Source organism: Typopeltis vanoorti, chromosome 5 (assembly GCF_054136105.1).
Source record: "Typopeltis vanoorti isolate ZY-2024b chromosome 5, IOZ_Tvanoo_1.0, whole genome shotgun sequence".
Lineage (NCBI taxonomy): Eukaryota > Metazoa > Arthropoda > Arachnida > Uropygi > Thelyphonidae > Typopeltis > Typopeltis vanoorti.
Window position 1 is genome coordinate 49,065,091 of NC_143553.1, and position 25,185 is coordinate 49,090,275.

The 25,185-nt window shown below is 35.0% G+C and overlaps 1 protein-coding gene across 2 annotated transcripts in view; it reads right to left on the bottom strand.

Moving 5' to 3' along the window:
• LOC150106387 (uncharacterized) overlaps positions 1–25,185 on the bottom strand; it is a 240,657-nt gene that overhangs the window by 54,281 nt on the left and 161,191 nt on the right. For both annotated transcript variants that reach the window (XM_090393111.1, XM_090393112.1), the window contains exon 2: positions 886–1,119. The gene's annotated coding sequence lies outside the window, so the exon portion shown is untranslated. The remainder of the gene's footprint in view (positions 1–885; positions 1,120–25,185) is intronic.

A 25,185-nucleotide genomic window follows, 5' to 3' on the forward strand; every position in this document is an offset into this window, starting at 1 on the left:
TCACTTCTTCCCAATTGAGTGCCAAACGATCACTGTCATCACCAACTGGAATCGGAATAGTTACGTATTTAACTGAAACACCATAATCAAATCTAACACTCTTTGACCTCGAGTTCCTTCTGTCACATGCTGCTTGAGGAAGTTGTCTCGCAACAGCTCAATAAATCCACTTCCATTCTTCTCATGAGATTTTACTTCTACCCAATCGATATTTGGATATGCCGCTATTCTTTTCTATTCTATTTTAAATTCAAATTTTTCGCTGCCTAAACATTTGTAGCATGTTTCTTTTTTTTTTTTTTTTTTATTCTGATTATTTCTTTAATTACATCGTCTACAGTTTTTAGTTTTCCTTTTAATCAGCTTCTGGTCTTTTCTAGAATTTCATTTGTGTTATATTATACTATTCCATTTCCACTTCGCTTTTTATAGATTTTTCTAAGCATTTGTTAATTATTTTCCCTTATAGCCACTGTATATTTGTTTCTTTCCTGTTTATTTTAATAAAATTCTTTGGGAGATGCTGCAATTCACTTGAAGAGCTTGTAATAAAAAAAAAGTCTTTTTATTGCATTTTAATGACTAATTTATAAAGAAATATTTGTTTCAAAATATGATTTTAGTGACGTTTTTCTTACAGAAGTTATTTATATATTAAAATTATTCCATAAAGAAAGAACCTAATAATAAATATGCAATCTTAGGATTAATTTTGCTGATTCAGGCTCTACGTTTTTCAACAACACATACAAACAGAAATCGTTTACATAAATTAGCTTTTGAAAAGGGTAGAATAGCTTACATTAATTTTTAAAAAATTCGAGTTCAAATATATTTTAACAGTAAGCCAAGTACACTAGCATTACTGCATTATTTTTAACTCACCGATCCTTCACGTTTCCTTGGAGCCTTTGGCCACGTTCTTCTTTCCTAATCTGTTCTCTCTCTTTCCTCTCCTTTATCTGTTTCACTGTCTTTCTAATTATACTTATCTCTGCCTTTTAGTGTGTCTAGTCTCGCATCGTTTTCTTACCGACTTCACTCAGAGGTGTATATAATCTTAAGTCGAATTTCTTGGTCATCTTGGTACATGACCCACTGATTTTCTCTGCTTTATTTCTAAAAGTATTAGTATTGCAATTTTTATTATATATTTTATTTAATTTGGAATTTCAAGGTTTTCATTTCTGTATTTGTTATAAAAATTAATAGTATATTTTAATTGTATTTATATTTATTAACGTATTTAATTATATTTATTATTGTAGAAAATTTACTAAACAGACAAATGGTTTCATTGTATTATTTGACTTCGATTAGTCGAAAATATATGTTGTTATACACTGTTTATTTTCATACCTTTTGTCTGTTTTACAAAAGAAAGAAGAGTGAAAAAGAAAAAAAAAAGAACCATTTTCTGGAATTCAAAATTATTGCAATGTGTCGTTGAGATAACAAATAAATACCAGAGATAAAATATTGAAATTACATGTAAACACCATATTTAAAGAGAAACATCACCTTCAAAAGTCAATCGCGATGACAATTAGGCGACTATCCCTTAAAAGTGCATGTTCCGGTACATTGGACTCTTCTTACAAGAAATCCTAAAGGCGAAAGAATGCATTTTCTAATTAAAACTTCACATAATTAAAAGTGTGTTGAGAACGAAGTAAATTCTTTAATTTTCTTATTAGTGTTTCAACTAAGCTTAATGAAGTGAAAAAAGTGGGAAAGTAATTGTCAGTTAAAATAGAACTCGGTAATCCTCTTTCCCTGTTTAGATGGCAATCTGTTCACAGATGATTTGCTGAAGTAATTAATGTCTTCGTAAAGAACATCAAAATAATCTAGAAGCTAAACAAAAGGTAAAGTCTTATTTATCGCAACTCCTTTAGGCTTTGCAGAGATAAAAATGATGCATCCAATCTCTGCTATTAGAAACCAATATAAATTTAAATATAAAACTCATTGAAGATTATCAGAAGTTTGCCCTTATTTTAGATCTCGAGAGATCTCAGTTGCTGTTTCTCACTTCTGTCTCCGGATGTGTAATAGATCACCTTGATTATTAGCTGACTTATTTTCCATACTGAAGTCACTTTTTTTTAATTAAAAGTATTCTCATTAATTATTTCATACTAGATGTTTTTTCTTGCTCTAAAAGATCTGATAAATACTTTTTTTTTGTTTTAACTGATTTAGTTCAAATGATAAACTAAATTTTAATTATTCCTTCATATAAAAATTATGAAATAGATCAAGGAATGCTTCATTAAAATTGTTCTTATAGAATTACATGAGCATCTCATTTCCCAATGATACTCTCACTCCTTTAAAAAAAATTCTTATTTCACAAAGCAAATTCATCCTAAACTCCCATCCTCTTCTTTCCCCTTCGCTTGTATGAAAAACACCTTTTATCTACATACTAATTGATTCTGTCAAATTATCCAAATTAATTTACTTCAATGAAAAAAGCCTGTACTTGAGCAAGTGAAAAAAAAAATCAATTATTTAAAGAAAAATATTCTTTTAAAATATTCTATTTGGCATGAAAAATAATTTTATTCCAATAAGATGAGCTTTAGATTCATTTTGTATCAAAAAGAGATATTTTATTGCAGTAAGAAGACATCTGAAAAAGTGATGTTACTCACGGATGCGAGAAGATATAGAAACCGATAAGGGCAACAGTGAATGCATTTTTATTCTTCAAAAGTGATTCAGCTGAATAACGCATCCTTTCATTCGATTCTGTATTGTGAAGGAGAGTTGACCCAGAATTGTGAAGCATGATGGTTCTTCCAAGGACTATAAACACATCGTTCGCATTTCTGACGAAATAAAAATGTTAACTTGATCTGTGATGCGTGTTTTATCACTTATTTCTAAAGATGCTACTTCGTATTTTTGTAATATTGTATGTTTAACTTTGGACATCTTCATTAAAGATTACTGGATGTGATACTCTTACAATATTCGAGATGATGACGAAGTGGTGTAAATATTCGTGATAATCATTGATAGCGACGAGAATGTGTAAATATTTCTGATAATTGATGAGGATGTCTAAATATTTCTGATAATTGGTGAGGAGGAGGATGTGTAAATATTCGCAATGATTACTTCTTCTTCTTCTTCCGTCTAAGACGGGTTGAGTCTTCTCTTGAGCAGGATCTTCCAGTCTTCTCTATTCCTTGCTGTTCGAAAAAGTTCCTTATATGTTCTGCATCCCGAGGTGTTCTTTATTAATTTCATCCAGGTAATTCTTGGTCTTCTTTTTTCAGTTGGAAAAGTATTAATTAGGACGTTAGGAAGTCTGTCTGCGTTCATGCGTACAGTGTGTCCAAACCATCTCAGTTGTTTTCTATTTTTTTCTATTATTGTCTTTTTATACAATAGTTCTTGTCTGACTGTGATGTTTGTTTTCTTTTCTATCCAACTTGTTCTATTCATTTTTCTTAAGTTTCATTTCAAATGCCAGCAGTTCTTTCTCCTCTCTTTTTTAACTGTCCACGCTTCTGCTCCATAGATGACTGTTGGTATAATTATTGCTTCATATAATTTGATTTTGGCTTGCTTGATATCTTGTTTGTTTTCCAGATTTTCTGTAATTTTCCCAGGGTGGTCCATCGTGTCGCTATTCTGTGTTTGATTGTTTTGAGTTCATCTATTGTTTCTGTTAGTTTTGATCCAAGGTATATGAAGTTGTCTACTTGTTCTATTTGTTCTCCGTTTAGGGTGGCTAGATGGTAGTTCCGTTCCTCCCTATTTTCATCACTTTTGTCTTTTGTATATTTATTGTCATGTCATATGTTTTACAGGTTTCGTTTAGCTTGTTGATCAACTTTTGTAGTTCATTTGGGGTTCTTGCAAGAAGGACGAGATCATCTGCATATTTGATATTATTTATGTTTGAACCATTGACATTGATTCCAGGCTCATTGTCTATTGCCTTCTTTACAACTTCTTCTAGATATATGTTGAATAGGCATGGGGATAATGGGCATCCTTGCATTACTCCTTTTTGGATCTCTATGGGTTCTATTGTGAGTGTGTCCTTTTTAATTAGTGCATTTGTCTTAGAGTAATATTTTATCAGAAACTGTATTATATATTTGTCTGTTGCTTTTTCTAGTAGAATTTTAAGAAGGATTTCTCTGTTGATGTTATCGAAAGCTTGTTTAAAGTCCACAAAACAACAATATAGTTCTGTATGGTCTTCCCCGCTGAGCTCTGCTAGTTGGTGCAATGTGAAAATTGTCTATTGTTGAATAGTTTCCTCGGAAACCAGCTTGTTCTATGCCTATCATTTCTTCATAGGTGTTTTTTAATCTATTTTGTATAATTCGTATGAATATTTTATAGGTGTGGGAGAGTAAATTGATTGGTCTGTAATTTCTGCAGTCTCTTTTGTCTCCGTTCTTGTATATTGGGATGATCTTTCCAGTCACCTGGGATCTCTCCTGTTTGTAGTATTTTATTGAATAGGTTGTTCAATATTCTATTGATATGCTGCCTCCATATGACCACAGTTCGGTAGGGATAGTATCAATGCCTGGTGCTTTATTGTTTTTCATCTGTTTTATTGCGTATCTAACTTCTTTTTGTAAAATTTTTGGGTGATCATTATTTTCTTCTATTGTTGGCATTGTAGTTTTGTTTCCTTGGTGGAAGATAGTCTTAAAATGGTTTGACCAGATTTTTCTTATATATTCAATATTCCCGGTTTCAGTCATCTTGTTGTTTATCATTGTTACTGCTTTTGCTGAGAATTCCTTTGTAATTTCTCTTACAGTATCATGGAAGACTTTTAGGTTGTTTTGTTGGTATGCTTCTTGGCATTTCTTAGCTTTTACTTCTAACCATTTTTCTTAGGCTTTTTTGCATAGGTTATCAACTTTATTTTTTAGTGCTCTGTATTTTTCTCTATTCTCTTCATTGTTTTGTTGGTTTACAAGTATCTTGGCCTCTCTTTTATGGTAGCTATGATTTCTTGGGTTATCCACTCTTTGTTTATTTTGGGTTTGGAACCTAGAGTGTCTTTTGCAATTGATAACACTGTTTCTTTTCCTTCTTCCCAGTATTTTCCGCTGTTCTGGAAGATGGAGGGTTTTAATTTCAAGCACATCTGTTCTAAAAATCGACTTCTACTTGAGCTATCTTTTATTTTTGATAGGTTGATGTTTTCTTCTTTTCTGATGTTATTTTTCCTGTTGAATTTTATCTTCACTTTGGCAGTTAATATTTCGTGGTCAGTGTCAAAATCAAAACTTCTTAATGTTCGTAAATTATTTACCGATCTTTTCCATTGTTTGTTTATGATGATATAATCTATGCAGTTCTTTATTACCATCTGGGGATGTCCATGTATATTTATTATTAGGGCGTTGATAGAACAATGTGTTTGTAATCATTAGATCGTTTGCTTTACAGATGTGGAGTAATTGTTCTCTGTCGTTAAGCTCTCCGTATCCAAATTTTCCCATCACATCTTTTTTGTCTGCTGTGAACTGTTCTATTTTAGCATTAAAATCTCCCATCACTATCATGAGTTCTCTATTTTGGGGATTATCTATTTCCTGTTGTAGTTCTTCATAGAAATTTTCTATTTCTTCCTCTGAATGGTTACTGTCTGGTGCATATATTTGGATTATTTTTAATAGCAATGATTACAAATATGTCTAATCATTTGTGATGATGACAATGTTCAAATATTCGTAATAATTATGAGGTTTTCTAAATATCTCTGACGATAACGAGAATGTCTCAATATCCGTAAAATGACGAAGATGCCTGTAAATGAAAATATCGAAAATTATTCAAACTTTCGCATTATCTGATGCTCAATTTTGTTTGTTTGTATGTGTGCGTTGCTTGTTAGTGTACCTTAATTCAGGCCAGATGTTCTTGTCGGAAATTAAACTAACGCATCAGTCCAAAAATAAACGCGCTTCTTATAGAAAGCCAGATGACGTTCATACACAGCGATAATTTATCAGTTTGGATAGTTGGCTCGGTGCCAAATTGCCTGCCATCAAGAATAACGTCTCGTGTTCTCTTTACTTTGAATCAAGAACATGAAAATGTGCTTACACTGTTGCTTTCTTTCATTTTCCAACTAAGCGCTGAAGGGGAAAAAAGTGTAGGAAATGTCATTAATTTGAATTCAGAGTTCTCGTTTTAATTTGGGTCTGTCGTTTCCACTCCACTGTAAAAACTATTCGAATAAAATTAACTTTACGATGAACCATTTTGCTAAGTGTTTCTCATCTTGGCAATGGCCAATAATGACTTGGATAGTTAGATGAAAACTTTACTTCTAGTTCATGTCCTAATGTAATCTTTCAAATAAGTACTTTAATATTTTGATTTTTCCTCCCTCTGTGTTTTTTTTCCAGATGAATCAAAAGATATTATATTGAGAAAGTGCTTTACATTTCCTTATATGGTAAGGTCGCTTACATCGGAGGACAGAGTAAGCTTAATTTCATTCAACTTGTCATGGATCCCCCCCCCCCTCATCATTTCCTGCCTTGGTTTCCTGCTTTCTACATCAGTAATTTGTGCAGTTGAGAATGTGAGTAGTAATTCAATTTCTGATGACACCAGAACAATTTTCGACTTTTGAAAATGAGAATAAAAGTTTGACATCCTCTCTATTATCATAAAGAACCGGAATCCGATTTTAATATCAAAGAAAAATAACCTCCACATCTTTTTATCCTTTTAAAGTTATTTTAAATCTCATTCTCGACACATCTGACACACCATAGCTTTAATGAAATATTTTTGATGAATTTAAGTACTGATGACGTATTAAAATATGAAGAGATGATAAAAGCCTTTAGTAATTAATTCATTTATTTATAAATATCTGGAAATAAAGCAGAAAACCATAATGCGAGATAATGTTAACGCAAAAGTTACATTCATCAATAACACGATATTAACTCAGAATTTTCCGCAAGCACATGATGTTTAATTCAACTCAGAAATAATATCTAGCAACAAAATGATGTTAACTCAAAGAATATTTTTAGCAAGTTAGCATTTTAACTTGTGTTCATGGTAGGGTATTAATCTGGAGTCGCAAATATTAAAATATTTCCTCCAAAATTTTCTTTAAGATGTACAGTATATGGCTAATCCATTTCTTCAATGTTTAGACGTCCAAGTAACTAATTTTCATTAGTAATTATAATTTCTGCTTTTTGCGTCCTAAGACTAAAAACTGCTTTGCTATTATATTGATTTTCCTGAGTTAATAGAAACAAACATCTTTCTTTAAGAAAAAAATCCAGTTATTTTAATATTCTTCTCACACTTATGAGCAATGTTCAAGGATATGACAAAGTTTGGTGCGTGTTGCGTGATTGCTAGGCAACTGTTTTCGAATGTGATATTTGATTTCATTCTGTAACTATGGTTTCAATATAAAATATTGAAACTATGGTTAACTATGAAACTATGTAACTAGTATTTTGTATTGAAACTATGCATTGGTTTTCAATACAAAACTGACCAACTGGCCTGTAATCCTTCACCACCCTCTTTTTTTTTTCTTTTTTTTTACATGCAGTCCATTGTTACGTGCTCGGCTGTTTCTATAAACATCATTAAATTACTGTTTTGTGATTCTCCAGACAAACCAACAACAAACCTCTTTGATGTTAGTTTTTTATTTTATTATTTATTTATTTATTTTTGATCTAGTAATGACATCAACATGCGCTAACGAGAATAATGGTAAATGTCCATTATCAGCTATTTATTATTAATTTACGGATCACTTAACTTACATTAATTCCTTTTAGCTTTCACATACATGCCGACAATTTCACTAGAATAATTCTTTGGTCTCAGTATATTTAAAATGTATAGAGTATGCAGAAAATTCACCGAAAACAGTTCATCGAAAGAACCGGAAAAAAAAAAAAAAAAATTCATCGAGGAAAAAAAATGAAAAAAAAAAATTCTTCGTGTATGACATTTATCTATTTCATTCATAAAGCTATTCACACTGTCTCTGCTTCAACACTTTAAGGAAGGCCATTCCATAAATTTTCTGCTCTAATCTAACCGTAAAAAATGAATATTACTTCTAACTTTATTCCTCATTATCTGCTTATTACACCTAATACGTCGTAACTCAGATAATTGTCATAAAGATTTGGTATTTACGTTATAAATGCAATAACCTGATTTATAGACGTCAGTTGAGTCTCTCTTCCTCCTTAGTTTAAGTCCAGTCAACTGCAGTTAACCAACCGAGCCTCATAACTTTTATATTTCCTCAAATACACTTAGTGAACCTTGTCAGTCTTCACTTCTTTTATTAACCATTAGAAATCTGGAGATGACCAAAGCTGAAAGTCATATTCTTCCATATCTTTCTGATCCTCTTCGATGGAGTGCTTGTGAAACTTTTGCCTCCTATGAATAATTAACTTTGTCGCCTTACTGTCAACCAATTATGTATTTATTCAGCTGCATAATGATCAATACCCAATTGCTATATACGTTGATCAGAAGGTTCATATGTGGAACAGTACCAAAGTCTTTTCTGAAATCTAAATAAATCAAACTATAGCCATGAGAGCAATTTACTTCCTTCGGGACTCTGTATGAAAGCTGTGGGTACATTTGACCCTTCTCTATTCGATTTGGTTGGTTATGACTATATGGCCAGTGTTATGTCTGTAAATTCCGTGTGTTCTTTTGGTCAGTTTACGTTGTTGTTGTTTTTTTTTTCAGGAGAAAATATCCCTACGTACAAAACTGGCACTTCAATTTAAAAAGGAAGTAAAGGTTTTTCTCGTGTGAAATGATATTCGAACTCAGTTCTTCCCAACCGAGAGAAGGGGAATCTTCAACATCGACTGAGCTACGAAGGCTGTCAATTTTGCAGACGTGCATGATTCCGAGTCTCGTTTGTTCAAATAGTCTAAATATATTTATATTTTCAATATATCAAGTAAAAGGTCAGTATGGTTAGGAGTGGACAGTCTCCTTCCCCACTAACAGGCTGTAGGTTCGCATCTCACTTTTGGAAATGGATGTGAATTTTTGCACGTGTATATATAGGAAGCATATGAATTTCATTACGTAGTCTGACACCCACTGATGTCACACTACGTAATCTGACACCCATTGGTGGAGGTCCCCGAAGTGAGGAAAACATTCCATGTTTAGTTTTTAGGGTTTAACTTCAAGATGACTAGTTATTCCATTATTTTTATGCTTAATGTGCATGCACGCATAGATGTCTTTGCAATGTTCTCTGCTTGTGTTATTCTCTCCTTTCTACTGTCTCTAAGGTATGTGCTAATTCCTGTTCCCCTTCGATCATGCTTTTGTGTGTACACAATCTCCCTCTCTTATCCTGTCGCTGTTGAGTGTTTCTATCTCTGTATATGTTGATTCTGATCTCTCTTTCATGTTGAACGAGAGATCAGAATTCTCTGCTGTTTTACTCGTATCTCTACATCTGGCTGTTTCTTTACGCTGCATGTCTCTTCTGTATACACACACCACTCTCTCTCTTCCACCTCGGATTTGTGTCATCTCCCTCTTTCTATTTTTGTCTTCGTTTATGCCTCTTATGCCTGTATGACAAGTCGGAAGCGTACACACATCCATCTTTTTTTTTTTTTAAATGCATCAATTTAGAATTTTTTACTATGATCTCGCTCACAAAAGATTATAAACTTGTCATACATTTCAGATGGACTATGAATTAGATAATCCTATAGATCAAGCATGATACTTTTTTACAGACCAATTCACGTGTGGATATAGTGGACCATAATATCAGGTGATGAAGTTCATCACATAAAAAGCGTTCGCAAATATCCACAGCCGGGTGGAGAGACGGCGATGTTATGCACTCGGCCAACACTAGACCTTATTGTAATAAGGATGCGAAGGCACTTTTCTGGTTTTACGAGTTTTAAAATGAGCGGCGACGTTGGACGTTGCTGTTAAAGGATATGTGTGTAAAGTTAAGTTTAGTATATGAAGCGTTGAGATTCCATACACACTATCTCTCTATCTTTTAATGTTTTTGTATGTCCATATGCGTGTGTGTGTGTCAAAAACTCGCAGTCCTTTACTATTTACTAGCGAGGCTTTCTTTTCATACGATACGATTGGTTTTGTGTTTCATCTTTTTTTAAACACAATATACAATGTTTTTATGGTAAGATAAAGGCACATATTACTTTGTACGTATCCTATTATATAGTGACAAATTTGGGAATATTGAAGCACTTCAAATTATTAAATTTAATGCCATCGAAGCTAACTCGTGTCCATCTCGATCTCTTGGTCTTTTGATACGACAGCTTCATTCCGAATCAAAGACGATTCAGTCAAGTAATATCAAGAATGGTAAGAAGCAACATCAGAAATTTTATCAAGAATGCTTTAGAAAACCAAGATACCGGAAAAGTGTAAAAGCGTAAGAGGAAGGGGAAAAAATAGGAAATAGAATGGGAGTGAAGCGCACATGAAAATGTTGCACGGCGATCAATATTGGGAGCTCTGTTTTCACAGCTGCAACAGAAAGAAAAATATCACAACAAGAACCAGTCTACTGTGCGCGTCATGGGGAAGTAAGTGGAGAGAGACTCTGTATTAAGAAACTGAAAAAAATACAAGCTGAAGCACAGAAGGATGGCTTGAAAATTGAACAACCTATACGGGAGAGTTTGTATACGAGTGATGAAGATTTACAGTACTACTTTCTTTACCATCTCTATTTGTTAATTTCATAAAATTTCACGAAATGTAGTGATATCCACAATTGTAACTGTAGCTTAGTAAAAAATAAATAAATAAATAAATATTCATTAAAAGCAGTCAAGTATTTGGGCCGCCACATCGATAGCAATCTTAAATGGAACTCCCACATCACATTTTTAAAAAATAAGTTGAGGTTCCTAATTAGCAGAATATGTTAAAAAATTTGCAAATGCAGCATTATTAAGATGCTTATACTATTCCTGGGTAAAATCCTCACTGCAATGGGGTGGAGATTACTACAACAATCTGCTTCCTTTGATACGAATACAAAGTAGAATTAGAGCTATGGCCATTATTGACTTCGCACATTCAACCAACGATCTGTTTGCATTCATAATATTTTACCAATACAGAAACTCTATCTCTATGGTTGTATATTACATGTAAGAAAGAACGTTGTAAGTTTTTCGGTATGTAATGTAGATTATGGTTTACGCTGTGGCCGTAACTTGTTGATAAATACCCAATGAAAAGAATTTTTTCATAAATCCATTTAATACCTAGCAACAAGCAGCTACAAAAAAATAAACTCCCAAATGAAATCAAATCAATAACCTCAGCAAAAGATTGAGAGACTACCTCATGGGACTAAATAATGTTACATGTATTTTTAATGTGTAGTATAAGAGATCATTATTACTTACATATCATGTCCACTCATGATTCTAATATACTAACAAGTATATCTCATGGTCTGTGAGCCCTCATAGATACAGCCACTGGATTTTGCAGTGACGGTATCGTGCAAATTTAATTTTATAATAATCAGTATGGCTACGTCCCTTGGTCAAACAAAATTTGACCAACAAAATAACAAAATAAATAAAATATTATAAAAACTCACTAACTTATTTTAAACATTTGTATTGACTATGAAAACTATCTGATAATGTATATTACCCAATTTGTTTATAAGGAAAATATTTTTATTTATCCAAAATCAGTCCAAAATAAATGTAAAAACCAACAGAAAATGTTGATAATATACTTGAATTGCATATTTATAAATATTATGTATATGTGATGAGAATAATAAGCCTGGTCAATTTCGTGTATTATCAGCCTAGCTTTCATTATAGTTTTTACTCTGGCAATGTAGGTTTTTCCTGCATTTTTTTTTTTTTTTTAAACTCTAAGAAAGGCTTAGCAGTGTCATGTACTGGGTGCATGAGAGATCATGAGGTATACTTGGGTGGGAGTTCCTTTGAACGCATTTCTTGAGTTCGAAGGAGAACAGAGAGGCGAGTCTTATACGATCGCACATAAATAGAGTGAAAGAGAACAAAAATATGATATAATATAAAATAAAAAACAAGAATAACGTGCGTGTGAGTGCAATCATACGCATGCTTTCATTGTTTAATCAGTGTAATTTTATTGGAAGGTTTAACAATCATGACTGTTGGAACAATTATATTGAACTTCCATTGACACTGTTCACCTTTTATTCCAATGTTCATACACTTGCCGTAGCAGTGTTGTATACGCTTCGGTCATTCTTTTGTAGGGATCTTTGTCTCTATACTGACTGAACCAAATTCTTTACCAAAAATACTTGCCAGTACGATATAAATAGAAGAATATTCATCTTACTACTGCATGCCTTTTTCTTTTTTCTTTCTTTCTTTCAATTCCTACTGATTCATTACCACCAAACACACTCATGCGTAGTTTTCCAATTATCCCCCCCCCCCTTCCACACACACACACTCCGAGTTTCTTCTTTTTTTTTATCCACCGTGTCCTTTATTAAGACTGCTCTGGTACTGTAAAGGTCACTGAAAGGGAGAGGCCCTTACAAAATGGACTTTGCAGGGTGTAACTATTTCCGGGACACAGGCCCCTTTCACGAGTTGCCACTCCTTCTGACCTAGCCCATTCTATGAAGGGTCACGTCCTTCTCCGAAACTGACAGATGGGAGGAGGGCAAGTTCACCGGCGGGAGTGTAGGCGGAGACTACGTCTTGACATAAGTTTTTCGCTCTGCGGATCTGAGAAGTTGGGGACGGGGGAAGGGGGGGGGGGAGAGAATATGTTCGAGCAATTTAAAACGTACTACTGCACAACAGCTGGTGAAAGAGCAAAATGGGGTTAGAAGGCAGGGTGAAGTGAGGGGGAAGAGAACAATGTTCGTTAAGGGACCGGGGGGGGGGAATAAGCTGAGGATGAACAGTAGAAGACTGTTGGAGTTTGGATGAACGTTATTTCGGGGCGGTCATGGAGAAACATGAACATAAACAAAGGGAAAGGCTCTTTCCCCTTTTCTGAAGTTCCGATAGTGAAATTCACCAACACGTATCTATTCATTGAAGATTCACCAAGTGCGATTCTTCTGAAACCCATTAAAACCTTGGGAAGTCAAACTGGGAACCATAATCTAATATGTGCCTTACTACAGACTTGTATAACACTATCATTACTTCCATTAAAATAAGGCAAGTTAAGCCTTATTTTAATCAATCAAAATCTGCTGAGTATTACTAGTTGTCTTATGCATGATTCCTGAACTCCTATCAATCAAAATCCTCGTATTTGTTACGTATTTCTGTTCAACTTATGTCGACTTAATATTAATCGGATATACTTGCATTTATTCGCAATAAAAGTTTAATCCCTGCCCGTTATTCCAATATTATAAGATCATCCTGTAATAAACTTAGGTCACCTGACCAACTGATTATTCTACCCAGTTTTACATCACGAGTAACGAACGAAGTATTTTAATAGTTAAACTTAAATCATTTAAGAATATATTAAAAATCTATCGCAAAATCTATCACACACACAAACCATAAATACTAGTTAGAATAAGGAGGGTTACGTGTTATCTAGCACTCAATTTCGGCGAGGACAGAAGCTGCTGTCCTACTGATTTTTATAGTGTTAGAAAGAGTGCTGTCTACTTCATGTGTGAATTTAAGAAAACAAAGGAAGAATTTATATTTTATTAGCCACCCTGATATTAAGCAAATTCGAAGCTCTAAATGTAACTAAATCTTAGATTGTGATCACATATCGAAATTTCTATATTATGATATCAGACTTTGTGATTCATAAAACATTATACCAATGTATTTTGATAACTTTATCGCAAACTTAAAGTAGAACAGCGGTGTCAGATAAAACTGGAACGATGTGTCGATGGCATTTGTCCAACAGCACTCTTGAGAAATGAGTCATATAGCAGATTTTATTGCTTACTTTTAGTCTTGGGGTTCATATTTCAGCGATAAATTCTTTAAATGTCAACTGGAAACAAAAACTGAGTATTCTGTAACTACTGTCAACTACTGAAATTTGTACGCATGTGACAACATTTTTAGTTAAGATTATCCTTAAAAACAACAGACTTTCAAGAGAGAAGACTTCTGTTAGCCTATTTGCAAAAGGCATCTTCTACTAGTCTCCTTTGCAAGGAGCAAACTTCTAGGTAAGCGGATACTTCTCCGAGGCGAAAGTTCGGCATTTTATTCTTTTTCTAAATATACATGAGATTTCGCTTTTTAATAAAACTTCGCATGATCACAGAATAATTTCAGCAGTAATTTTGCATTCCCACAAAAAAAAGCAACTCAAAAACTCAACAGATTTCACTGGATTGCTTATTACCGTTAAAACAATTTTTTTTTCTCATTCTTCCCATCCTGCTTGCTATGATTCGTTTCAACAAAGCGCCTTACTAATAATAAATTCAACACCCGTATACGCCCATTTTCTTTATATTTATCCAATTTTCTACTCCATCTCCAAACTACCTCGAAATTCCGTACACGATTTATGACACAATATACAACTGGCAGTCGTTAAAGAGGCGAAGTCGCAGTATTTCTGGTAAATGCATCAGACGCTGTTTAAAGCCGTTTATTGTCAATAACGTGTCGATTTTGTTGTTCCATTCATCACACGCTGGAATTAAGCCACTCTCCAAATGCCCAACTCTCAAAGTGCTCCTATAATTCCGGTAATATCTGACGCAATGGAATCTGGGAAGTGGTAGTTGCGAGGGGAGAGTAGTTTAAGTACTTTTTCCCCCCAGCATAATAAATCCCACCTCGTGCAATGTTTGCAGATTTTCACTGATTCCCTAGCGCTTTACCATGCGAGTAACACGTACCTCGAGAAATCGAACAGCTTGCATAGTAAAGCCACGTGCTCTATTACAGAAAACGTAACGTGCATTCTCATTGTTGAACACAGTATAAATTCGCGTTGCTTTCTAGTGAGCTTCGAACATTAGCTTTCAAAAATAATAGAAATGAGAAGACCCGACAGTTGAAGATGATTTAAATGATTATATATTTTCTTTTATTGTGGAGTCTATTAACAGTACTGTACTTGTATCATGATTTCAACAGTTTCGAAGTTACAAGACTGGTTGCTACCTTTATTTGAACAAAAGAGTCGTCTAATATTCCACGTTTTTCTTTCCTTTATTGCAGTCGGCATTTACAAATCAGGGACAGATAAACAGGTGTGTATCCGTCTATGACGACACTATTGGCGTAAAGGATGTGTGAATTTTTACGCCGACTAAATTCCCACGAATCAACTAACCCACCTTTATGATCCAACAGCAAGTCTCATATCTTACGTGAAATATAAGTTCTGATTGTTACAAAGATTTATAATGGAGTAGCAGCATTGGGATTGCTTGTTTGTTGGGCATTAGAGATGGCGTCCGATGGAGTATAGACTTCGCCAATGAATACAACTACTGATTGAGAAGTTGTAGAAGAATATGCCCATTGAGAAGTTCAACGTCTCAGTTTAGTGAAGTATTCAGTAGACTTGATTACCGTATTGCTTCCCAGTCAGAACTTAGAATTCTTTCCCTAAATGAAAATCACTTTTAGAATCTGCCCTTCTGTAAAATAAAGTAGGAGCTATTGATGGGTGTAAGATGAGGAATATGTTGACATTTCACATCTCTTTCAAACCATAATATATGGTTTGAAAGAGATGTGAGGAACTTCTGGATGCTAGCTCGGTTGTTAAACTGTGCGAGGGAGAAAGCCGATCAAGGTACTCCGACCCTCTCCACTAAAATACGTATATTATGTTTGTTGACCTATGATTTCGAAACATTATCTTCCCCGCGCCTCATACCGAGGTAGAAGTATCCTGTCTCCCCGAAACATAATTTTTCATCCGTAAAATAATCAAACCGGCAAAAATAAAAATAAAAACAGTATATAGAGACACGATATAGTGGTCTCACAGCCTCAGGACCTCCTTTCGCTTCGATGACTGCAGCAATCCTACGGGACATATTTTCCACAAGCATACGATAGTGACCAATGGTTTCTACGCATGTAACGAAGTTCTGGACTGTTGTGAAGCGGACGTCCTTTGACCTCACCCGACACTCCCGTTCATTTCACAGATGTTCGATAAGATTGAGATCAGGGCTCTGTGGAGGCCAGTCAAGTGTAGTGACGTTCATGTCCACAAACCACGCAGTTACAGCTGCTCCCTTATGACAGGGTGCATTGTCTTGCTAAAAGAGACCGTGGTCAGTGTAAGGTCCAAGCAGAGGTCCAAGTCCAAACCAGGAAAAACACAACCATACCATCACACCCCTACCTCCGAATTTCGTAGTTGGGGGTTACGCACTCTGGTAAGAGACGTTCACTGGGCATCTGCCACACCCATCCAATTGCTCAGTAGATTTGTCTCTCCATGGTACAGCTTTCCAAGCTTCCACGTCCCACTGTACAAGCTCTTTCTTTGCATCACTGAAAACGATGTTGCATGTTGGTTCGGATAATGTGTGGCTTGCATATTGGAGTCCTACCATGGAAACCCGTGTTGTGAGTCTCCGTTCTGAATGTTTTTGTACAGATTCATGTTCAAGTTGATGCCAGGAACTCCGCATTCAACGTATTGGCAGACAAATGGCAGTTTTTGAAAATTATCCTTCGTAGCACCTTATGGTTATTCGGCGAGTCGTCCACTGCTGGTAGCACTTGCAGTTGATTCTCTGCGCTTCCATCTCAGTATGGTATCATTTATTGCTGTTGTCCTGGGATGGCCCAATTTGTCAACAATTTGCCGCACAGACCTACAACATGGCATCCCATCACAACGTCTCTTTCAAACTCTGTCGTTTTTTAATGCAGATCTAATTATACATTTGAAACTACATCATCGATTGTCAGAATTCCATTTTAAAAATAGTTTTATTTGATTTATGATGTCACCCTAACCTCACCTTTTAGCACACTCTAGCTCAATTGATGGTTTTGGGTGACTAACTTTAACCCGCTTGGAAACTACTTATTTGGCTAGCGATGGATCCACCAGAAAGTGACTAAAATGGCTTAGTCCTAATTAAACGATCCAGTCCCAAACGGCATGACACACCAAATAACTTTTTTATGCTATTATTTTTCGAATGATAAGAGAGGGGGAGTAACCATTCCAAACTTGAAACAGCACCTTAATTTTTTTTTTTTTTTTTTTTTTTTAATGGGGAGACATATCATTAGCCATTTAGTGTACCACCCAAACTATAAGAATCAGAATTCGAAGATTAGATAGATTTGTCATTTGCAACTGCATAAGAGAGGATGATGAAGCTATAACATGTTTGTGTGTTGGGAATGGCGAGGTATAAAACCACCTGAAATAAGCAGTCTATTCATGTCTGAAGAAATCTGAGATTAGCAAAGATAAGAATGGTTAAGGATATAATCAGTCGTGACAAGAGATGAAATTATTTCTTTTCAAGTGAAAGTAAGTAGCTAAGATACGCGGGTCGTATCTGTTTGGAACTGTTCCGTTAGATGTCTTATAATATTAGTAAAAGTATTAGGCTTTTTGGTCTCATCACTACGATCAGACTGGATTCCATTAAGTATTTGCATTTACTGTCAGACACATGAATTCCTTTCAAATATCGAATTCTCCAGATTTTCATTATGCTTTACAAACCATATCCTCTATGGCATTAAGTTAAATTAAAACAGTATAACAATGTCTAACTTTCTAGTATGATGACAATCCTATAAATTATCCGTTATGTTCCCTTCTATTCTGTCCAGCCCTTTTTAAAAAAATTCTTATCATAACTCCTCTCACCCTTGTTGCGAGCTAGAGAGCTACAAAATCAAAAATCAATTGAAGATCTAGCAAGGAAGAAGGTAAAACAGTATGACAAATATTAAAATAATTACTGTAAGGCAGATCCACGGTAATAATCTCGATGTAGAGATTACTATGGCGAAGTATCACTCTCTAATTATGAGAAATACTCAGCACAGATTATCGTCAAGCGTGGGAATAATTTTTAGTCTATTAGTGTGTGCCGAACATCCCTATGCAACGGACTCCGTCCGATGATTACGGTGAGCAACGGACCATGATGGAAACGAATCTCAACGCTTGTATTATAAACAGCAAGAGTTTTGCACGTGACTGCTAAATGAGGCCTTAATAGTGTCACAGATTGGCGGACAGCTATTACGTAATCCACTAGCATCTGCTCATTTGGAAATTCACACATAATTACAAATCTAAACTGAAGTGTCTGACTTGAGACTCTAAAGATACCAAAGGGAATCGAATAATTTGCGCTGGCTTTACAGAATACGAAAGAGTTTAAGAATGAACTAGTTTGGATTTGAAGAACGGTAATTCGGTTCACTGTTTCTTCTCATTTTAAGGTCTAAACATGGAAAAATTTGGTTAAAAATTAATTTGAATCCAGATGAAAGGCTATCAAGTGAGTGGAAAAAAGACAACGCTTTTGTTTGGAAAGATGCTGCTTCGAAATGCCGTCTAGGATGAGTGGAATACCTGTGAAGACTGCTATAGACGGCATCTCATTTGGAGTGATACTGTTTGTCATTCCTTTAAAACACACACGATCATTCAGTCACACTCACAAATAAATCATTCACTGAAGACAAAGGTCCAAAAATTAAAGAACAAAGAGTACAAAATATTTTGACATTTTTCAGATTTAATATCTTAATTTATTCATCTATAAACCCATCAATTTATGAACTGCAAACAATTAAATACGCACATGCGTAATGGGATATGAGACTGTTAATATATTTTGTTAATATGCAAAAATGATTTCTATTTTTTTACAAACAGGAAAGTTTATCACACAGAAATCAGTAAAGAGGAAGCGACCTCTATTTAGAAGATAATTCCACATAGCCTTATTAATGTTTATATTAAGTGATTGTTTTTCAAAACAGCATCAGTAATTTCCCACATTAATTTCATTCTGGCATGCATTTGCAAGCCAGAATGAAATTAATGTGGGAAATGCCTAACTGCGTATCTATTTTAGTTCCAGGCATCTCTCTCATTCCGATCGTCATGCGATAAATCTGAACCGGCTTCTGGAAACAGAAGATGAGCTGCAATGTGATATATCAGACAGCGTGAAACTGGGAAGCTTTAATGCTATTTGGTAAACACAGCCAAGTCTTGGGTATTCACCTACGTGGTAATGTACAGGTGTCGTCGAAATAAGTGAGGCGCGTCTGAAATGGAAGTCTTGCATGAAATATCCCAGGAGTAAACTTGCAACCATTTACGGTCGAAAGATTTCACGCGGAATTGTCTATTATTTTATGAATTCATTCAGCAAATCAACTTTATTCATCCAAGTGGTGTGACACGCTATGAAAGTGATGTCCAACGTGGTAAAAGGAAAATCACAGAACTAACGAAAGAAAGAAAGAAAGAAAGAAAGAAAAAATCTGGTCTGTCCCTGTAGCGTCGTTTCTTTGTTTATTTTGCTGTTCCACTTCATTCGCCTACGTTTGTCTGAACCCCGCCCTTCCGCCGCTAGTGACCGGTAGGTGTAACCTTGACAACTGACCTTGAGCTGCAAATAACAGTGGAAGCGAATACGGGGAGGAAAGAAGAAAAAAATATAGAGAGAAAGAACGAGGAGAAAAAATGACATCGATGGAGAGAGTTAAAGTATCGGATAACACGCCTGAAAAAAGTAACCGTGCAACCAGAATGCAGACTAGGAGGGAAATGTAAATCACGTGCATCTACTGAAGGTCGTTTTTTTTTTCTTCTTTTTTTTTTAAACTTTGCTTTATGACACGTTAGGCGTCAACATTAACCCAAAACACTGGCCAAGACTCCTGTCCATTCAGTGGAATATACATATTGTGAGCGCGGATATTTTTGGATTAAATAAATTTAACTTTTAATCCTGCTTTAACCGTGATTGGAGAAATTACATATTCTCTCTATCGATTAATTAATGTTGCTTATATTTTTGAAGTTCCATTTAGGTTTTATCCATCGATGTTTAGTGGATTGCACCTGTTCAAATGGCATTAACGCTCAGATATGATAGCACGATTTAGGTTCTGTGACGCCTATTTTTTTAATGGTTGAACTTTTGAGGGAAATAGCTTGATGAGACCGTTGATCAGCCAACCAGTAACGGATATCCGAAGAGGAGATAGGGATGATTCTTCCCCTGATAAATAATTAATGAATAAAACTGAATTTTCAGTTAAATAACAATTTGGACATAGTGTGATAACTAAACGAATTAATTTTCTCAGATACAAAAAAACAAGAATGAATACTTATCAAGAAATCGTTGATAAACAGGAGTTAGAAGCAAATAAAAGAACGAAACAAGTTTGAGCTAACCCAAACTTGGTAGATATTTTTGAAAGAAAAAATAAATGCTGTCTATATTCACTTTACAGCAAGTGATCAGAACGAAAATCTAAGCAACTAAATTTAAACTGAGCAAATACTAGAATACAGCTTGCTTCAGCTGCTTACTAACACATGCGATCATTTTGTAAATGAGAGAAATAGAAGCGTAGAGATGAAAAGGAAATGAGACAGCTGAGGAGCATAAGTTTCGGGAACTAATTAGATAACATCGGATCAGGAGACTTGGATAGCCTTTATGACCGAGGGATACTTCTCACTATCAAATCTTGAACAAAATCTTCACCACCATGAAGATTAAGAAACAAGGGAAATGTTGAATGCGAAATCTACGGTATGACAGGAGAATTTTCTTGGTCATTTGTGCAAAAGTTTGATGGGAAGTATGATATCAAAAGATCGGCTATTTCCTTGGATAGAGGTTACAAGAGAATCATATCCCATAACATCAAAGGAAAACAAACATTCTCATTGTATTGCATAATACGACTGGTAGGCAAGCTTCATCTCGAGCTTCTATTTTCCCACGTGCTATCCGGAGATTGCAAACAATAACTATGAAAGATTGTTGGGGAAGAGGAGGAAGAAGAACCGTTCTTTTGTAGTTTTTTAAACAGCGTCGAACTCAGAAGGGGAACAGGGTATTTCTTAAATTTTAATATTATTCTCCTTATTTTTTTTTCTTCATCGTGAATAGCTTTCAAACTAATATAAAGCATTCCTAATTCCTCGTAGAAACGGAATGTAAATAAATTACATTTATTTACCTATTTAATAACATAAAAGGATTTTATTAGCGACTTGCTTTAAAAATGGTTCACGGAAAATTTGCGATACATTAATTAGAATTAACTGATTATATTCAAATATTTACACAATAGCACATTTATAGCAAAAGTCATTATTAGTATGTCAATCATGAACTTACTGAAAGGCTGCAGTCGTTTATTTTTTCATTAGGATTCGCATTAAAATCATTTTATTAAATGCAATTAGGGACTGACTCCTACCCTTAGAGAACGTGTAAAATCAAGGGAAATAAATGTAATAAAAAAATAAATGTAGACTGAATACACATTTGAAATGAACAGTTGATAACGTATACACTGGAGTCTAACTATTAGTAGAAAAACTCATATTTGTACGTAATCAAACCAAGAGTATACATTTGTTCAATATTCATCAATTATTTGTTTCATGAAAGAATGAAAAAGTAGAATATCTTGTCCGCATGACGTTTTTTTTTTTTTCAGTAGATGACAACGACCTATTTCAACGAGAACTGTCACACGTCCTATTTACTAGAGATTGCAATCAATAATTTTCTGACTGTTGGATAACGTGGTAAGAATTGGTTCAGCTCGAAAAGCTCCTCTGATCCACGTCACCTCGTCTGTTTTCGCGAAGATACATTACAGATTTAGGCGTCAAGACAGAACACAAAACAAAAGACCTAAACATATTTCAACGACAGAAGTAACAAGAGGGGGGGGAAGAAAAAAAAGCAGGATGATTCTGTAAAATTTTTATATTGCAAGATAGAGGAAAGAAAATAAAAACATTCAAGATTGATGGAATGGGTTAATTAATTATATAAAAGGGCATGCTTGGATGTCGGATTTCTCATCCTATTTATTCTTATGAGCATAATTTTACACTCATAAGTCTGCATTAATTAGATTTTCACGATATGGTGATTTAAATCAGATTTATTGCTGCTTTGATATCTTAGTAAATGTGCATTCCAAATCAAAAGGATGGATACACCAGACGAGAAGGCGATGATGTGTATGAGACCGTATTTATTTTGCATACTGAATTTCTAAAGGCGAATGTCGTACGAGTTTTAAAACCCAAGCTTTGCACACCCGTATTGTTAGCTGGCGAAAGATGTTTGTCTGGCGCGTCATTTTCCTCTATCTGTACAGTCGTGTTCAGTTTCCCGACAAAGGCTTCCTTTGGGTGTATTGAGGGGAGAAGCAGGGGAAGGTTGCTATGGTAACCGGTGACCCGTTTTATTCTGCTTGGCACGTGTTAGCACCCTATGGAAACTATGAGTGCGTCTCTTGGAGGTACCGTATTCGCTAACTGGGATATGTTACAGCGCGTGACAAAGGACTGGATGAAGGGTTAGTTGATGCAGGGCAGGAAAAAGGTGACTTCTGTCAGATTTTGCACTGATAGACTTTGTTTTGCTAACTTGATCCCAAGTTAGCAAAACAAAGTTTTGCGCGTGAAATATATTCACGTCTAAGCTACTTGTATATAGAAACTAATGACTTCATATCACTTGCCTTAGTATGTATCCCATAATGCAAAGCCATGACCACTATTAAACATAGAATATCGACTGCATGGGCATCATTTAATAAGCTAGTTAAAATCTGGAAAAATAATAAAATCTCCAAACCTCTAAAAATAAAATTATATAATGCAATTATAATACCCACTGTGCTATTTGCTTCGGAAACCCGGACACTCAAGAAGACAGAGATAAAAACGGAAGGCTTTCGATATGAAATATCTCAGAAAAATAAATGAAGCAAAATGAACAGAAAAGAAAAAAATTAAACTGTAAGACAAGACCTAAAATACACAGAATCATTAATCGAAAAGATCAAAAGAAGACAACTTCAGTGGTACGGGCATGTTGAGAGAATGCCATCGAAAAGACTACCCAACCTTGCTCTGTATGCAAGATGAAAAGAAAAAAAGGAAGACCAAGAACTAAATGGATAACATCAATAAAGGTCAACTCAGATTACAAAAGTATACATTAGACAGCTCACCAGCCATGCAAGAAACCGAGACTCCTGGAGGTTGTTGTGGAAACATGGAAGACTCAACCCGTCTCCGACGGAAGAGGACAGTAAGTAATGCAAAGCACACACTCCTATCAGTTTAATATAATGCAATACATAATGGGATGGATAACTACCCAGACCGGTTTCGATCCTTATTGAGGTCTCTTCAGTGGAAGCTAGACCCGGGAGAGATACCAAGGTTGAAGTAATGCAGAAGTCATATATATATATATCATATACAAGTAGACAAAAGGTGCTTGACCTTCTTAATAAAAAATCTCTGGATGAGAGAAAGATGTAGAAAGTTTTTTACCTTGTGTGTAATATATTTCACGCGCAAAACTTTGTTTTGCTTACTTGGGAAAAAGATTAAAACCAAGTATAAAATTTCTTGGTATCTTTAACTTATATTACACCCAAGGTAAAAAAACGTTGTGTGTGTGTGTGTATATATATATATACACACACACGTTTACATGGATAAAAAGAGAATGGATGACGTAAACTGACAGAAGAATATACTAGTGTTTAATCCAGGAGAATCTCCTGGAAGCAAATATTTTTGGCATGATTATCACATTCATATCTGCATATTTGAGGAAACACCTTATCCTCTACTCTCCTGTGAATTATGAATCTCCCTCTCTTAGAGTTATTTAAATCCTTCTGAACGCTACAGACCTGAACTCAACTGAAATACACTGCAGTTGATACAAACATGCTGGTAAAGTGTACGTGTGAGAAAGGAGAGGTAAAACGAACGAGCTGCATTTTATAATATCTTTCCATTTAAATTTCTAATCGAAATCACTTCATGAACCAAAAAAACGTGCAATCACTTTTATAAATCCTCCTCATTGTCGACTGCCGTAAACTATTGCCATAAGTACACCTCCGAATCAAAAAAAAAAATAAATAAAAATCAAAGAAAATGTGTATTCAACACATAGGTGCGAATGTAATCTATGACGTTGAAACGATTTCACAAATTGGGTTTTAAATCACGTGTGCCTAAGACGAAGCCGCTTGTGACGTCCAAGCAAAAGGCAGCTAAGAGTGCGATGCTGCAAGCAAAGACTGTTGTGGGGGTCAAGAGAACTGGGAAAATGTACTTTTTAACGATGGAAGTATGTCTTGATGACCATGGGACACACAAAACATATTTTCATCGTTAAGTACCTTTTTTCCAGTCCTCTTCACTCTCACAACAGTCTTTGCTTACAGCATCGTACTCTAGCTGCCTTTTGCTTGGAAGTCTACGCGGCTTATGACTTCCAATCAAGGGATACGTGTTTGGCGTCTTAAGCAAGAAGCATTTGATAAAGAATATATGAAACGTTCGGTGACATTTGCAACCTCTGTCATGGTATGGGCTTGTATAACAGCAAAGAGATCCGGGTAGGCTGTGTATTATGTACGAAAGAGTCAATTCCAAAGTGAACCCAGAAATTCTTGAGCACTTTATGCTAACCGCATCGGAAGATTTATGTGATGCTGATTTCCTATTTTTAAGCAAAATTCAGCTTCTTGTGACACCTCCAAAACCACTACTAGACGGCTCAAAGAAAGGCAAATCAGTGTAATTCCTTGGCTGGCACACTCACCCCATTGAGAATTTGTGGGAAATTATGAAGAAACGCCTTCAAGAAGTTGCCCCAATAGACACAAATGAACTTGTTTCTCGTCTGAGGACCATATGGGCTGTTTTGATTTAAAATAAAATAAACAAAGACTGTGAACCCTTGGTAAATAACACGCTCAACCGTTTACGAACGGTCATAAAAGCTAAGGGGGATGCAACAAAGTACTAATTATCATGTTTTTTTCCTTTGACTGTAATTTTTGTACTTATTTATTTTCGCATTATTCTAATATTTTGAACCCCATTAAAAATTAAAAG